At 38.1% G+C, this 17,831-nt stretch overlaps 1 protein-coding gene across 10 annotated transcripts in view; it reads left to right on the forward strand.

The window, feature by feature from the left end:
• ZFHX4 (zinc finger homeobox 4) overlaps positions 1 to 17,831 on the forward strand; it is a 183,338-nt gene that overhangs the window by 105,126 nt on the left and 60,381 nt on the right. The gene's annotated exons all lie outside the window — the stretch shown is intronic.

The following is a 17,831-nucleotide window of genomic DNA, read 5'->3' on the forward strand; positions in this document are numbered from 1 at the left end:
TCTAGCACTGTGGTAAACTTTTTAAAAATTGAGGTGAACAGAATTGCACACATACTCTTCATATAGCCTGACCCGGGAAGTAAATTTGGACAATTGGCATATATGTGAAGTTAGGGATTTTAGTTCAGTGAGGACCACTTTGAACTTACTGAATTGTTTGGGGAGTCTTCAGGGGTTTTTTAAGTTGCAAAGCAAATAATTAAAAAGTAATATTTTCTTTTTATAGATATTCCTGCTCCTGTGTGTAATGTGAACAACAGTTATAAACTATACCACCTACAAAATTTCAATTTTATTTTCAGTGTGTCTAAAGAAAAATATAAAACAGAGAAAATATGCATCAAGTTTCTGTCTGAAGCAAATAAAACATGTATGCACATGTGTGCACTCACATACTTGAAACGGGGCAGATAGAGGTGGATCTAGCCACATCATCTTAAATTTTCATGTTGCCTCACTATGCCTGAAATAATTCCTGAGATTAATACAATGTCAGTCAAAGACTTGCAAGTGCATCACTGGGGATGGATATAAAGGGTGAATGGAAAGGATTTGTGCCAACGTGCTGTGTAGATTTGGAGTAATGAGTAAACTATTCTGGTTTGTATTATGACTAACTGACAATAAATCTTGGTAGTTTCTGCTTTAGATACTGCTTTTGTTTCCCCAAGTTCTATATATATAAAGTGGGCAATAGTTACAAGAAGAATTACTGATATGGATTACAGTCAATGAGATTTTTTTAAAAAGTTAAGGAGATGCAACGGAATTTCCCAGTTTCTAGTTTAGCAGCAGAGAATTGAAGGTAATGTATAGTTTGTTTGCATGGGTTCATGTGGTAGGAAACCAGATTTTATTTCATTTCATTACTACATGATAAATAATGGCAGTAGACAATCTTTCTTGGTCAAAAGCAATTATTTCAGCAGTGTAGATAATACAAATTCCTTAGCTGCATAATCCCTGAAGTACAAACGTGCCAGGGAATTGCAAGTCTACTTGTGTATATTTAGTAAGCTCTGTTTTTAAATGCAGCAACTAATTGTAGGTAGATTTTTTTTTTTACCATAAAGCTATGTTTTCCTCAGCCTCTCCATCTGCTCTTTTTGACACCCCTGTCATTAACTGTCATTTTCCTTTAAATATACAGTGGAGCTGAAAGGCCAGCTCTACACCACATCATTTCAGATTAGGGGCACTTCGTTTGAGCTGAGCACTGTTTAGGTGTCAGAAAGAAGTCTCTGACCTCTCTCGCACCACACTGCCGCAGGCCCTTAATTAGTACTGACTCCAGCCATTACTGCAGAAAGGACAAAGACGACCACATCATTTTTCTACTTAGGAAGTTAGCGTCTGACCTAATAACTTGTCCAGACTCGTGCGACACTGTAATGACCACACAATGACAGTGGGATTATTTGTCAGGTTCTTTCCTCCCCTAAACCTAGGATAATCAGGAAAGTTAAGAGTTGTATCTCTCACACCTTCAAGGGCTATTTTAGGTTCTCATTCAGGTGATCTCACAATAATGAATAATGGTCTGAGAGACAGGGGAGTGGATGAGGCAGCAACAAAGCATATCCCTTTTTTGTACCAGCCATAGATAAAATAGGAATAAATAGGCGTTCTCTTTGGAACACTTGATCCCCTGCAATTTTAATTAAATAGGAATTTCCTAGGACCTTGGTAGATGCTGCTTCAAATAATTTGCCTCATCCCTCAGAACAACAATCTCTATTGCTGAAGCTGGAATAGCATCAGAACTGTAAGTTGTAAACACCACAGTGTTTCAATGTCAACTGAATATTACCAGTCTAATTATAATGCTATGCTGATGCGATCACATAGAAAAGAAAGTGTGTTAATAAGCTGTATTTCAACATTATTTTTTCGGGGGTGGGATGTTCTCTCCTGCCTAGTTTCTTGTTCTTCTTTTAGTTACCTAGAAAAACAATGAAGAATAAAGCTTTAGAAATTATTTTCATAATAACTGCTTTATGTGGGGTTGAAAAATATGAAAGTAAAGAAATTTGACCACGGCTGTTTTTGGACTGAAGGATTCTAAGCCTATACAATATTTTTCCCAGGTTTTAAAAAGCATAATGGAAAATGTGTTATTTGAAATGCTGAAGGCAATTTTTATCTTCCTTAAAGGATAAGGTAGTGTTCTGGGCAGTTTTCCGTTGCTTCTTTAGGTTTGGTATGAGTTCAACAGCTAGTAGAAAACTACTCTGCATATGTTAGTCATCCCAGAGTTAATACCATTGAGAATGGTCATACCAGTGCTCAGAGAAACAGCTGGTGGTGCTACAGGGCCCAAGAAAAGAAGAGTGCCTGGCCAAAATATCAATTACAAATGAAAGCTTGAGATGAAAACCAAAACTGAAGATTCAAAAATGGCTAAATATTATCCGTAAACACACATTCCACCAATTAATTCGGGTCTGTGATATCTATGATCAGTATTGCACAATTTCGTGAGAAATTAGAATATCAGACAACAGTTTTTCAGACATGCCTAGCTCAAGCCTTTCATGCTGCACAATACTCATACTATGGCTTGTGATGTTGTTTGCACGGTAAGATAAAGTGGCACTCTATGACACTAGGATTTGCAATATCAAATATTGCTAAGTAGTATTGGATGATAAAGGGTGTTTGTTTGTTTTTTGCACAATTGAGCATTAACTGATGATAGATTTATGACTTTGACAGTTATGTATTTGGGAGTGTTCATTGTTTATACCCAGACTATCTGTATCCTTAAAAGATATGTAAAACCTCTTAAAAGATTAAACTTTCAGTAAGTGCAGGGCATAGCCTCTAAGACACACATATAACACAGCCCAGAGCTTGTCATGTTTATGCATGTGGCTGACACATTGATTATGCAGAAAGTAATCAACACTATTTGTGAAAAACACTGCATAAATTTGGTCCAGCTCTATACCCTATGAACATAGGTAACAAAATCCATGGAAACAAACTACACCCTATTAAGAGACTGGTGAACATGTTGGAGATAATGGCCTCATTTCAATGTAACATGAAGCTGTGGTTTAGCATTATGAGGATGAAGCTCAAGCTCACAATCCCCCCTTCCTCCACTGGTGCAGCAATGAACAGAAATTCAGAAATTTCTGGTTATGTCTATACCCAAGCAAGCTGTAGTAACCTATGGTTTAAGGCAGGGTCAGCAAGGCTGCTGAGACATTTCCCCCTCATCTTGCATTCACCTTGTTGCAAATGAAAAAATAGGGAATTGGTTACTGTACAAAACATCAGAGCTTTCCCTCTCTTGGCTGCACTGCTGATAGCCAGGCAGAGACCCAGAAGGCATGATAAAATCTGTGGATTTTGCCTTGGGAGATTCCCATCCCTGACTTAAAGAAACAAACCAGCTGACTTGTTTTCCCTAAACCATAGTTGAGCTTAACCATAGTTCCAGGCTCAGCGACAGTTAATAGAAAACAGATTCAAAAACTTGCAGTGTCCCATTGTGACTATGCCAGAGAAGAAGGGGAATGCATGAGCTTGAGGCTGACCCATGTAATGCTAAACCATAGTTTAGTGTTACATATAAACCAGATCAATCTATTGGTGAATCTGTTTGCAGGGGTACTATTCTCACATGAGAATTGAAAACTTCCCTGTATTAAATTTGCAGAACCAGGTTCAAAACATCACTTTTATATGCTCCCAGCTTAGGATTCAAATTTTTAGTCCATTGTTTTCCAATGTAATTTGCGGATATGTTACCCAATTTTGATATGTACACACAAATTCATTTTATGTGTGTCTGGAGGGAAATGTTAGTAGTACAGTGGTACCTCTGGTTGCGGATGGGATCTGTTCCGGAGCTCCAGTCTGATCCTGAGGTTTCCGCAACTGGGGGGGACCGCTTCTGCGCATGCACATGTGGCAGTAGAGCACTTCTGCGCATGCGTGCACGGCAAAAACCTGGAAATATACCTCCTGGTTTGCTGCTTACGTATCCCAAAGTTTACGTAAACGGAGGGATACATAAGCGGAGGTACGACTGTATTTTCAAATCTCAATTTCATTGTTGACCTTTTTTTGCTAGTAGAGATATGATGGGTGCCTTTCCCAACATGTAGTCAATAATAGACCCTTTTATGGTTAATAAGAGACCTTTTCCAATTCTTCATAAAAGCATTTTAAAATGGCATTATTAAAAGACACCAAGAAAAAAGTTCCTAAGTAGGGCTTGTAATGCACAGTAAGGATGTGCCAGAAACTAAAGAAGGTACCTGAAAAATCACAGTTGTAGCTGATACATCATTCTTCATTTGTGCCTTCTCTCTCTACTCCTGCTCCAAGGAAGGAGTGTCAATCTTAACTAAGCATTTTCTCATTTCCCCCCAGTGATGATTATTAATTTCTTTGAATATTTATTTCTTTCTTACCATGGATCAGTTTGGAAGCTCATCTAGGTCTAAAACATATTCAACCATGTATTTTGCTTACTTTTAATCAACCTGTTCTTCTGAACAAGGTATGGAATTGATAGCCATTATTGATCGCTTGTAGCATTACCTAATCTTCACTAAATGTAGGAAGCTTTTCAGATTTAGAAAGGTGGCAGAAAATGTCTAGTAATGATGCTGCAGGGAATTCAGACTCAATATTGTGGTCAGTAAAAAAAAGGGATGCAGCTCTAAGAGGTATTTTATTATAAGCCTATTGGCTTTACTAAGTGTTCAAGCTAGTCCAATAATATTTTGATAATGACGTATTTAGCAGAAACTTCTAAATTTCAGTTTTTCTAACTGATGTCAATAAAAAATATTTGTGTTAACTGCCAGCTGTTTTAAAATAGGGTAACCAGTGCTGCAACACTTAATACATTGTAGAAGAGAAATAATACAGTAGCAAAGCATAGATGGAAATGTCATTAGGGATTCAATACAGAGAAATCTTACAAGAAATTACTAAAACTAATATAAACATGACCTTCACTGTGTTTCAGTAATTATCCTAGTCCAGATGATGGCATTTTTATCATGATTTTCTTTTTCTGCCCTCTTTGTTTTCATTTTTATCCGGTTACTTCACTGGTGAATAATTGCTAAAGGGAACCCATTATGCAAGGCGAGCGTTCAGTTTGCAAGAGAACTTGCTTGTAGCTATTGCCACATTTGAACCTCACTAATGTATGTAAATTAAAAACTATGGTATTCGGATTGCTCCTGTTTGAAATAAAAACAGAATCTGATCATTACAATCTGCAAGCCAGGTATTATCACTGGACTAGTGAGCTGCTGCTGATAAATTGTACTGAATAGCTTGTGGATAGAATATTTTATCTCAGTTCTCTATCACACAGCACTGCATAAAATAAGAATGATTCATCAAGCATGAGAGCTGGTGGTTTATGAAATTCATTGCTCACGGCAAGTGTATTTTTTTAAAATTCGAAAGACAAAGCAACTCACAAGGGTTATTTAGTAATCAGTGTGAATTACTTCAAGGTATAAACCCCACTGGAAAAAAAAATTAAAAATACATTTGCTGTATGGGAAGCATTATTGCTTTGGGTGTTACAATTTAATTGCATATTATCCTATAGCTTTTTAGACCACTTTTCTTTCAAAACCCCTTATTTTGAGAATAAAACTGCATAATCATGTGCAACAGGATTATTATATTGAAGAAATATCTCCTTGTCCTTCCAGCAGATATGTCTTCTGTGACTTGTATACCTTAGGCTGTAGAGGGTATTTTGTTTATTCAGAAGGACATGTAAAAGGAAGACGTGCAGTGTAAAGCCATCTCTTTTCCCATTTCAGATTTACAATAATAATGTTTCATTTATACTTATGTATTGATGTCCCAAGGCAATGTTCCAAATGAAAAGATAATAACATATGAAAAAGTGTCAAAAACTAATTACGTTTTGTAACTTGTTTTTCCTTCACATAAAGTATATTTTTCACAACACTGTCCAGTCACATGCTGGGATTCTTGCTAACATTATCACATGCCAGTCACACCAGGTCTCAGTGGTGCCTCTCCTTCTGTCATTATTTTCAGCATCAATTAATTTTCTCCTGACCTCAGCTTTAGAAAATGTTGCAGAGAATTATCAGTGCATGCTTTGCTGAGTCTATTTTGAAAGCATTAGGCCGCAATGTTTTTTTCTAAGATGGAGTAGGCCAAACATTATATTTTCTCACCTGCAGGGTTGCCTAGTAACCTGAATTAAGGATTTTTGCCAAGCCTTCAAGAGAAATAAAAGACTGTAATGCTGGTTGACCCAGGTTGGGGGTGGGGACTGGAGTCAGACCCATTGATATTGATCAGAATTTTGAATAAGGAAATATGAAGCAAAAACCTCATTAACATTCACTGTGGAAGCAGTTCTATAGCTCATACAAGCTGATTTGTTCATGCAAACTGAGGATACTACATCTTTCACAAATGTTAAATTTCTATTATTCACTGTGCTTTTCTGTGACGTTTTGATGGTTTTTCTGTCCGTCAAAGAAAGAAATATTGACTACAGAAGAGATTTTAAAAGGCATCTTCTGAATAGGTAAATATACCTTGGAGAGAACGCTTTCTAGAAACGTGTTTGCTGCATATGTTAGGTAGTGGTTCACATAGATTTGTTCAGCATTCATTTAATCACTTCAAGGGATGAAATTCCTTGTTTAATGTATTGCCATTGAAAAAGAAAGATCAGTGTACTTTAGAGGTGGGGGTCATTCTTTGTAACGCTATTACAGCTTTGTCCTTGACATTAGAGATTCCTGGAGGGGGGTGGAATTAGATAGGAGGAGGAGGAGGAGCATGGAGTAGAAATTTCTGCTTCAAAATAGTAGCACAATTAGGAAATCAGCACCAACGACGGTCCTCGGCAAATGATGGTGTCAGGCCACTAAGGGCTGAGGGTGGCAGGGATGACATTCACCCTTGCAAGATGGAAATAAATGCCCAGTTTGATAAAAGAAAACAGACAATTTATGTATACCCTGAAGAGTTAACAGCTAGTGAGCCATTCCTATGGGTCAAGTGCTGCATTTGCATTTTGATGGGATGTTATCAAGTAATTAATGCACCAGTCAGGATTTATTACCTCAGGAGTGAACTGAAAGGTTCATTACAAAATCGGTTTCACTTGAAGATAGGCATTTCCTCAGAGTTAGCTTTTGACATGTTGTTCCTAGCTCCCTCTGCCTGTGGCAGCAGTGGTGGAAGGCCAGTGAGGTGAAATTCATTGCTTAATAAGGGCATTCACTTTGGGTATTCTTGTGATAATAAATGTATACATCAAGGCTGCACTGCCTTGTCAGTTTAATTGCTTCTTGTGGTCCTTAACAAGCCAATCTTAATCAGTCTGGACCATGTTATGAATAATTTAGGGATCAGCAGACTTCCCGCTTAATAAGATGTACTAGATTATAAAACTTAAGAGTAGTGTTTATAGAAAGCATGCAAAACACTTTATTAGCAGCAAAGTAGGCAAAACATGCAGCGAGTTATTCCAGTGTTTGCAGTTTGTGAGCAACAGCTGTGTGTCTTAATGCTACAACACCCCACAGCCCCCCTCCATTTTTGTTGAAGGCCATAGTTCGGCCTTTCTATCCGTCTAAGCCTCAGTGAGACATAATGGGAAATTTGAGTAGGCTATGAGATTAAAGCTAGGAATCGATGGCTAGCCAGCAATTGTCATTTTCAAAAACATTCTTTTATCTTTTTAAATACAAAGCAGATCTTCTCCTCTTTAAAAAAAGAAAAAAAAGAAAAAACACTTTAAAATGGACAAAATTACCTTTGTGTGTGCAAGTATGTATGACAACCCATATAAATTTTAATTTAATTGCTTAGAAAGGACATTGAGCTGTCAAATTTTTATCAGCCATAGGAATTTTAAAATGGTTTCCTCTTTGTTTAGTAACACAATTGGAATGGATGATAGGCTGTATGTACATGGTTCTTATACGCAATATAATGTGTTTCAGTAAAATACTCTTTATTCTTAAAGGTAATATCGGAATGCATTAGAACATTAAAGTGAAATAGTCTCAAATCTCACTGACTCTGTTAGGTATTCAGCATTCAATAAAATATGGCTTGATTTGAAAGAACATTTAACCTTATTGTTTCAAAAGAACTCTTTGTCCTCCGTTTTACCTCAAAATTCGTAGGTTGTAAGTGGCCCACAGAGTAATGCATCATTTAGTTTATGACATCTAATAAAGGTCTACTGCATGCATTAAAACCAGGTGTTTCAGTATTTTCCTTTTGTTGTTGTTGTTGTTGTTGTTGTTGCTGTTGTTGTTGTAGTATCCTATTGTTCTTATACAGCCTAAAGAGTAATTTTATATTTATCCCTTTAATTAAGATATAACAAATTATGTGAGTGGTCTGTCTTCACCCAAAGCTTATGTAAACATGAATTCATATATTTGAAAAAGTGTGCATGAATCTTTGTATGTCATGTGTACGTCCATACATAAGATTAAAAATTCTGCATTGTCAATCATTTCCTAATACATTAAAATGAGATTATTGTTAAACTACATTTATGAATCAGAAAGATGGCTACCAGTAAATGAAAAACAACTTCAAACCTATTTCCAAACCTATAGCTGGACCATCATATTCCTTTGTTCTTGTGCAGGTTAATAGAGATTGAGGAGATGGGCAGAGGAAAAGCAGTGCAATTTTCTGCTATTTAAGCTTGGCGAAATGGCACTCTTCAGGAAGCAGCAAAAAGTATGAAAGCGTAATAGGCATTTTAAAAGTAGAAGTCCATATAGCTGCTTGAGGGATCCTCAGATTTAGGCATGCATAGAATCACGAATGAGATAATCAGCATTGTGAAATTGAAACCTGTCTGCTGCCTGCTGCTGTTCTTCCCTCTTTCAGTGGAGTGATTTGTAACACTCATCTTCTTCAGGCAAGGCAGCCTTCAAGATTATCCAGAACTGTCAATAGTAATTGCCAAAGTATTTTATTACCTACAGAAAATCAAAGGAATTTTATAACCAACAGTTATCAACTTTCAATACACGGTATAAAGAGAGCAATTTTAGTTGGAATGCAATCGTGTTTGGCTTGCTTTAATGTTCTTGAGACAATTCCTGTGCAACCAACTACAACATTCACTGTATTTAAGCTAGAGGCAAGAATACACATATGCACTTTCAGTAAGGAAAAGATACATAATGCTTACAAGCATCTGCAAGCAAGTGGTTTTTTAATTGCTATACAAACTATGCCTTAGTTAATTACTTCTAAAAGAATGAGAGTGTTGTAGAATACAGGGGTTTTTTTTGGATTTCTAGCAGCAGAAGTAAATTTAAGTGGACAATTCTGTGTCTTCAGTACATATAAAGTGCTTTGGATATATTCATTATAAATTTTGAAATTCTTATGCTGCAGCTAATGTATTGCTTGTTGTGATAGTTATGCTGAACAAGCCATATTGTTAACAGTACAGCAGAGTCTTCAGATTTGGGCCTAGTTCTCACACAAATGGATATTCTGAATTGAAATACATGTTGAAATACATAGCACAAATAACAAACCAAAACTGAAAGACCAATTTACCCAATTTTACGCAATCAAGCAGTTAAGCTGAAAAATCTCTGTCTGAACTGTGTGACTTCAGAATCCATGTGTAGGCTCACATAATAGAATATTGCTCCACATAGAAATAAAATTAATCTCCCCACAAAGCAAACTAAACAATAATGATGATGATGATGATGTATTTATACCCTGCCCTTCTGGCTGGGCTTCCCCATTCACTCTGGGCGGCTTCCAACAAAATATTAAAATACAGTAGTCCTTCAGATATTAAAAGCTTCCCTAAACAGGGCTGCCTTCAGATGTCTTCTAAAAGTCTGGTAGTTGTTTTTCTCTTTGACATCTGGTGGGAGGGCATTCCACAGGGTGGGCACCACTACTGAGAAGACCCTCTGCCTGGTTCCCTGTAACTGCTTCTCGCAGTGAGGGAACCGCCAGAAGGCCTTCAGCGCTGGACCTCAGTGTCCGGGCAGAATGATGGGGGTGGAGATGCTCCTTCAGGTATACAGGGTCGAGGCTGTTTACGGCTTTAAAGATCAGCACCAATGTGTCAGAAAGAAGGATTTAACCAAAGTGGTACAATCCAAGTACAAATTTAACAACTCAAATCTAAATTCCTGCATTGCAGGGGGTTGGACTAGATGAACTTTGAGATCCCTTCCAACTCTACGATTCTGTGATTCTAGGTCATGGTTGGAGGCTAAAAATACTAAGTTCCCAGTTCCCTTTAGTACCTGTGAAAGTCCACAGTTCCTGCATAGACTTGTTGAAGATGTTTTCCTCTTCATGTGTAGAATCTGGTGATCAACCCAGTTGCACAATTGTGTGTTTGCTGAAAAAAATCACATTCCTCTTGTTACATATTCTGGGATTCCTTCTGTGGAGAATGACAAGAAATACAAGTGTGTAGTACTTTTGTGTATCACATGGTGGCCTGAGTTAAAAGGTGATTAACAAATGTAAATAATAAATGGGGACTATGATAATTCATGGTAAGTGAAGAGCAGTGTGAGGAGGAGACCGCTGTTCCCTCACTCTGCCCTTTCCTTCCTTTCCCAAATTGTGTTTTCTAATGAGTCCATTTGCCTTATGACATCTTAAGCTCTTTCTGCCCACCAGCCTCATGCAGTGGCTTCTGCTGCTGCAAGGTTGCTCAGCCCCATACAATGCCAGGGTGTAGTTGCATCATATCAACATCAAGTAGAGATTGTGTCATTGGATCCATGAAGCTGCTTACCCTTCAGAGGCGCAGAGAGGCCTTGGAGCTATTATGGATCCTTTTGTCTAATAGTTTGAACTCAGCTGTGGGATCACAATTAGCAGGGGCCTTGTGGCAACTATCGTAGCTTCCTGGATATTCTGACGGAGGTGAACATATGAATCAAGGGGACAGTTTATTCACTCCCCCTAAGTTTTAATAGTCCCACTGCTTCCTCCTAACCTGGGCAAGTAGGTATCATGTATTTTTGGATGGTGAGAGAGCCTCTTCAGCTTGTTTCTATTCTGCGTGCTCTTATGCTGTTTTTTCCTCAGGCACTGAGGAGGAACCTGTTAAAAAAGAAATAAACATTGAGACTTGAATAACACACGACAAAATATAGCCATGGATGGGCAAAGTGGAGCACATTAACCATGGTAGAGAGTAAAGTTATATTGAGTTCAGAAGTTTCATATCTTCAACGAAACCCATTTCCAGACTAGCTCTGGTACAAGGTTCTTTTACTTCGAAGTTCAGGGCGAAAGGAAGAAATGTGGTCATTTGAGGGGTGAATGGAAGGGAATTCTACATGTTTTGGGAGATGCATCTTTTCCCCCCTCAGTGATGCTTCTGGAATGAGCCTGCTACATAACAATGCAATGGCATTTGAAACAGGAAAATGTTCATAGTAGGAGAATATCAGTTGTTGAGAGGAAAAACTGCTACTTTTTATTTATTTTTTAAGAGAGAAAAATGTGAGATGGCTACTGCATCAAGGTCTTTTATCTCCATATATGTTGAATTCTGCCCACCCCCTGGAGAAATCCCTAGGTAATACCACCCCACGTTGCAATTTGCAGATGAGGTCACCAAAGTAGGGTTGCATTTTTGGCTCAGCTCTGATGCTTTCTCATTACTGAGTATTTGTAATTGCTGCTTGTACAATTTTAGGCAATTTCTCAAGAACGATGACAACTACCAGTGGACGAAATTGCTCTTAGGCACCATTTTTTCCCTTTGGTTTATTCTTCTTGGTTTCATGAAAGTTTGCATGACTGTAGGCTGCAGGAAAGACAGTTTGGCTGTATGTTTGTGGCTGAAAATTAGAGCCAAATCCAGTTGAACATGGCTTAGAGCATATTTGAAAACATATACTGTTGCCAAAACTTCACAAATAAATCATTCTGTTGCCACCATTGCATCCACAGAGTGTCATCAAGCTGTTTATAATGGTTGAGAGGCTTTTACAACTTGAACTCATGAAAGATGTAGATGTGGTGATAATAGCTCTCTGACTTATTGGTAGGCTGTTTGTTGAGGAAAAACTACATCCAAACTGACTTGGATGCCTCTGTTATTCAGGATATGAAGCAGATGTGCCCAGTGCTTCATCATCCTGCTTTTGCTCAGTTCAGTCTCAGTTTGTTTCACCAGATGGTATGGATATGGTTCTTGGAATAGTTTGGTCTACAACCTTACGCCCGACAAGAAAGAAACGGAGAGAGGAAGAAAAGAAGGCAGATCTAGGGTTAGGGCTTTTTCAGTGGCAGTTCTATTTCTGTAGAGCAGCTTCTCTAAAGGTGCCTCCTAGGCCACCTCATTGCTCAGTTCTAGATAAGCTGTTTCTTAGTCACTCAGAAGAATGGAAGCTGATGTCTTCTCTCTGTTACTGTTTAGATTTTTCCATATTTTTAAAGATATTATGTTGTATACTGCCTATCTGTTCTTTGAGAGAAAAGAAATATGTTTTAGAAATAAAATAAATAGCAACTTTCAAAAGATTAAAATACGATAATTTCATTTTTTGTGGAACCTACCGCCTTCTGCATTATGACTGCCACCATTAGTTTTAATGCCAAAGCTGCTTCCCTTCTGAATCATGGACTTTTAAAATTATAATTCCAGTGGAAAGTACTGCAGCATTTTTCCTTCAACACTTATTTGAGCACCATTTAACTCTTCTTTTCAAGTATCTTTTCTTGTGTAAATGGAGAAATCCTATTCCTTAACTACCATTACAATGTTTTCTATTGAGGAACATTAAAAGATTCATGCCTCACATATTTTGTGGCAGGTTTTTTGAGCAGAGGCAAAAAGATAAATATCCTGTAGGTGTAACTTAATGAATCCTGCCTCGGTGAAGTAGGATAGACTATCTGGATCCTGTATACTAACATCCCTATTCGATTAGCGCACATCAATCAGCTACTGAAGTGCCACAAGCAGAAGTGAGCAGTGTGCCATTCCATAAGTGCATGTAGGGCAAGGAATAAATTCAGTAAAGCATACCCACTTATCCTCAAGCTGTACATATTTTTTCCACTGTGTGTGTCAGTAACCAGGGCATACTAAATTTATACCAAATACTAGAGCATATGCTGTAACTACTTGTTTGGCTGAATACCAGTTCTTCTTTGTGCAGTATCACACATTCAGGTACATCGCTGGCCAGCTACACTGATTCGATAACCCCCCTTTTAAAGCAATGGGAAAGTTGCAAGGATGACCTCAATTATTGGTCAACTGAGGCAGCAAGGCTAGCTTCGAACAGGCAGAGCCTCCCCTCCTTAATTCTGTCAGGTGCTTTGGTGGTGCTTTTTCCAAAGAAGCTCCCAGGACAAGTAGCATGTTAAATAGACTCAGCAGTAATTATAAATAGACTACCGCCACACAGACACCCAAGAAATTATAATTCTGTTAGATCTTCCACTGTTTCTACAGCAGCTATTAGCAGAAAGTCTTCATGTAGCTCAGATACCCTCTGGGAGACATAAAGTTATTGTGTGACTTAAAGATATTGTGTAATTCAACATTAGTCCTTTATGGGCTGCAGTCCCCATGGACCGCACTAATTACATTGAAATACTTGCATTACTTCTTTGCCTTCTGATTGTTACATTTGATCATCCTTGTTCTTTTTTTATCACCCTTGTTCTTGACTCCTTGTGAAGTCTAGGGCTATTCCTTTGTGGATATGATCCAGTTTTCTGTACTAACATACAACCCACAACCTTAGATGTCAAGTCACATAAGGAAGTAAAGAGAGAGAGAGAGAAAGAGAAACAGTGGACTTCTGCCTCCTACCCCCTACATAAGGGAGCAGGATCTTGTGCAAGAGAATCATTGGCCTGCTTCTCATGTCCACATTTAGCCATAGTAAAAACATGTTATGGCTTATGAACATGCAGCACGATACTGAGAAATTCCTACTGTGCTCCTCCTGCTTCTTCACCTTCAGGAAACAAGCCAGAGTTTGTTTTGCTGTAATGTCCAAATCTGGATTCTTCAAACAAACCACATGCAGTAAGCCCATTGCAAAACTTTGATGCTGATCATGGATTGTTTCTTTCTTAAAAAAAGTTTACAGACATCTATTTCTGTGATACAGTAGTATATAATTTTTTTATAAATAAAAATACAAATAAATAGATTTGATACTGCAGTGCCTAGTTCATTGCCGGAGTTAAAAGATGTTTTGTAGCAGTATTTACTCTGGCACATTCAGATTGCCTTGATTCCGCCCCCGCCCCTTCAAAAAAAAAAAAGTCTTTTCTTATCTTTGAAGAAATTGTGACCAGACCTTTCATTAGATTGGTTTCGTAAAGGACATAAAGTGAGTGCAAAATAGAGAAATATGGTAATGAAGGATATGACATCAATCCTCAGCAGCAACAGTTGCATTTCTAGCAAACCAAGAGCTAGAAGTGCAATACTGCTTGCACTGACAAATCTTTAGCTTGGTCACTATTTTCAAGTACACAAGGTCAGTATATAGGAAATTAGGGGCTTATATGAAAGCATGATTGATGAGATGCTACAAATTCTTTATAGACCTACTGAACTTTTTTCAAAAGAGTATTTTAATAAATACAGGTGTGACTCACAACAAAATGTTGTAGTGTATGCCTCCCCCATGATAGCTCAGCTGATAGAACATGAGTCTCAGTTGGGCAAAAGATTCCTGCATTTGCAGGGGGGAGGACCAAATAGCCCTTGTGGTCCCTTCCAATTCTACGATTCTATGATTCTATCAATCTATACTCCACACAAGTCTTCTTACTCAAGCCATATATGGCCTGGAACAGGAGCTTTATAACGCTGTTAAGTCCAGGTCTCTCTGGGAAGCAGAGGATTGCAATTTGTGTGGGGGGGGGGGTTGGGCACTCCCAACCATCACTTTCCTTGGCTGTTCTAAGCTAGGGGACATTTTATTGTTTTACAGCTTTTTATTGTTATACATTTTGTTTAAATACAGCAGAGTGGTGGCTATAGAGACAGAGAGCCCTACATTATTGCTGTACAGTATAGGGGGAAAAAATGAAACAAAACATTTACAGTATAAAAAGTTTTGGGATTTCACCAGGCTGTTACAGGATGTGCACTGAATGGAACTGAAGTACTGTGTTTACTCCAAAACATTTGTACGCACAAACTATGTCAAAAGTAGGATTGTGGATGACCACCCCAATAATGTCATGAATGCAGGAGGGGCCCTGGGAAAGAAAAACTGGGTTTTCTTCCAATTTCCTGCCTCTGACATTCAATGTGAATCTTCATTCTCCTTCTCCAGACAATGAGGTTAGTTATGGAAATTGTCCCATTTCACTTCGAAATTGATAAACATGTAATCTCCCAAGTTCATTATTAAAGGGAATGGTTTAGAAAAACTTTTTGTAAAGCACTACGAAAATAAGATCTACAATACCGCCAGATACCTGCATAGCTTTACATATAAGCTACTGGAATAGGCTTAATTGAACTTTGTTACTGGGGGTGGGGGTGGGAGAATCTAAACAATTACACTTCATAATTGCCGTGTATCTGTTTGTTTGTTTAAACAAATGACTGCTGGATTAGGTGGTGCTAGAGTTTACTGAGAAATAGCAGATAGCACAGCTGTATTTGCACAGAGCGGTACCTGATTGCAACCTCCTGTAGTGTGAGCAGTGGTAAGTGAACTGTTTCTGTGTTGTTCACTCACTCTGTCAGATCGAAACTCAGCTCAATAGCATTAAACTAGCTCCCATTTGAAAGATTTGTCTTACAAAACCCTGAAAACTGCTCTGAACATGCATACATTGATTTTGTTGCCGGAATCTCCTGAGCTTTGAGGAAAAAGCAAGCTACGTGTGCAGGTGGGAGAGGGCTTACCTCCCAGTATTTTAAAAAAAGGAAGAGAAGATTAAGATTTTCTATTCAGCTAAGGCCCAACTAATCAGTGGCATGTAAGAATATGACTGGTGTTAGTGTGGTTGTATTTTCTATAATGAAACAATAAGTTAAGCTGTAGTCCTATGTGTACTTTCTAGGAAAAGTGAACAGTAACCTAAAGTGAATTATATAGTGTGCCTTTATGTCAATTGGCAAGTGCACTAAACTTACCCATATGGATTTATATTACTTTCTCTATCAATGTACAGTAGTTAGAAATCTTCAAGATGATTTTATTTCTAGGCATTCATATATTATTTTCTGCTAGCTACATAAACACATATTTTAAGGTACTGCTAATCACTGTAGCAGGGACGTGAGTGGTGCTGTGGGTTAAACCACAGAGCCTAGGACTTGCTGATCAGAAGGTCGGCGGTTCGAACCCCCTTGACAGGGTGAGCTCCCGTTGCTCGGTCCCTGCTCCTGCCAACCTAGCAGTTCGAAAGCACGTCAAAGTGCAAGTAGATAAATAGGTACCGCTCCGGTGAAAGGTAAACAGCGTTTCCGTGCACTGCTCTGGTTCGCCAGAAGTGGCTTAGTCATGCTGGCAACATGACCCGGAAGCTGTACGCCGGCTCCCTCGGCCAATAAAGCGAAATGAGCGCCGCAACCCCAGAGTCGGTCACGACTCAACCTAATGTCAGGGGTCCCTTTACCTAATCACTGTAGCACGCACTGGTTCAAGGTGTGGGGCATATGTGATTTGAAGTTCCATTCCATTTAGTTCTAAATTAAAGTATCAGCACAATATGAGAGAAGGTGACTGATTTTCATAAACATTTGCATATTTGTGCAGTGTGAAAGAGAGAACATATGAACTTGTCGGCTGCAGAATGTTCCTTGTTGTGTACTTGACATATATTTATGTTGCAAAAATAATGCACTGTATCAGAATGATTGCAAATATTTTATATGTTGTAGTGTGAAAGGATTATAGCATGCTGCATATTTCAGCAGAGAGCACTAGAATGGACTGAGTATAGCACCTTGAATACAGAAACAATTGTATACCCTGTGGCACCACCTCCTGCAATTATTCATGTGTGTTTGTCACAATTTGGTTAAAGTGATGTGAAGATTCTCTGAAATTGTGGTACAGGAATGCCCTGGGCTTAAATGAACTACCTACACCACAAGATATCATAGAATGTTACACTTATATCTCAAATCAAGTCTTATCAGCAGTGACTTTGGTCTTTAGTAAGAAATACAATAAGAGAGCTGAAACAAAACTCCACAGAGACAGATCAAGCTTGATAAGGGAATTCAGAAATTAGATAACATTTATTTCCATTATTTGTAAGGAATAACCTGTTTTGCCTCTTAGGCATACACTGGTTACATTCCCATTGTTTTCCCACTGCAGTTCATCCTCAATACAGATCTCCTGTCCTGTTTGAATTAAGTTATGAGGTCCCATTCCAGAAGTAAAAAAATCTGAAATCTGGAAAAAGCTACATCCAGAGTACATTTTATGTCATTAAAATAGCTTTCTTCAAATTGCTGGGTTCCACAGTCCTCCTTCAGTCTGAATATAGATGTATGGAATAAATATGAAATACAATTTCCATAGATAAATTCTCAGGTGTCCAAGGTTATTTTACTTATACATCAAGGTGGAGGACTAATTCCTGAATCCTGCAGTGAAAAGGATAGACAAAGTTTTAGGATTGGCTACAGCCAACTTGGTGCGAGCAAATTCTTAACAGATTAAAGTGGAGTTGATATAAGAAGGTTTGTTGTTTTTTTTTAAAAAAAGCAGATCAGTTCATAATCCCATATTAACTATTTGAGAATTTCAAAAATTGTCATAAATTTTATGAATCTTTTTATTGTCTTCAAAAATAGTTTTACATATTTTATA

This window comes from Podarcis filfolensis (genome assembly GCF_964270895.1).
Source record: "Podarcis filfolensis genome assembly, chromosome: 7".
Taxonomy (NCBI): Eukaryota; Metazoa; Chordata; class Lepidosauria; order Squamata; family Lacertidae; genus Podarcis; species Podarcis filfolensis.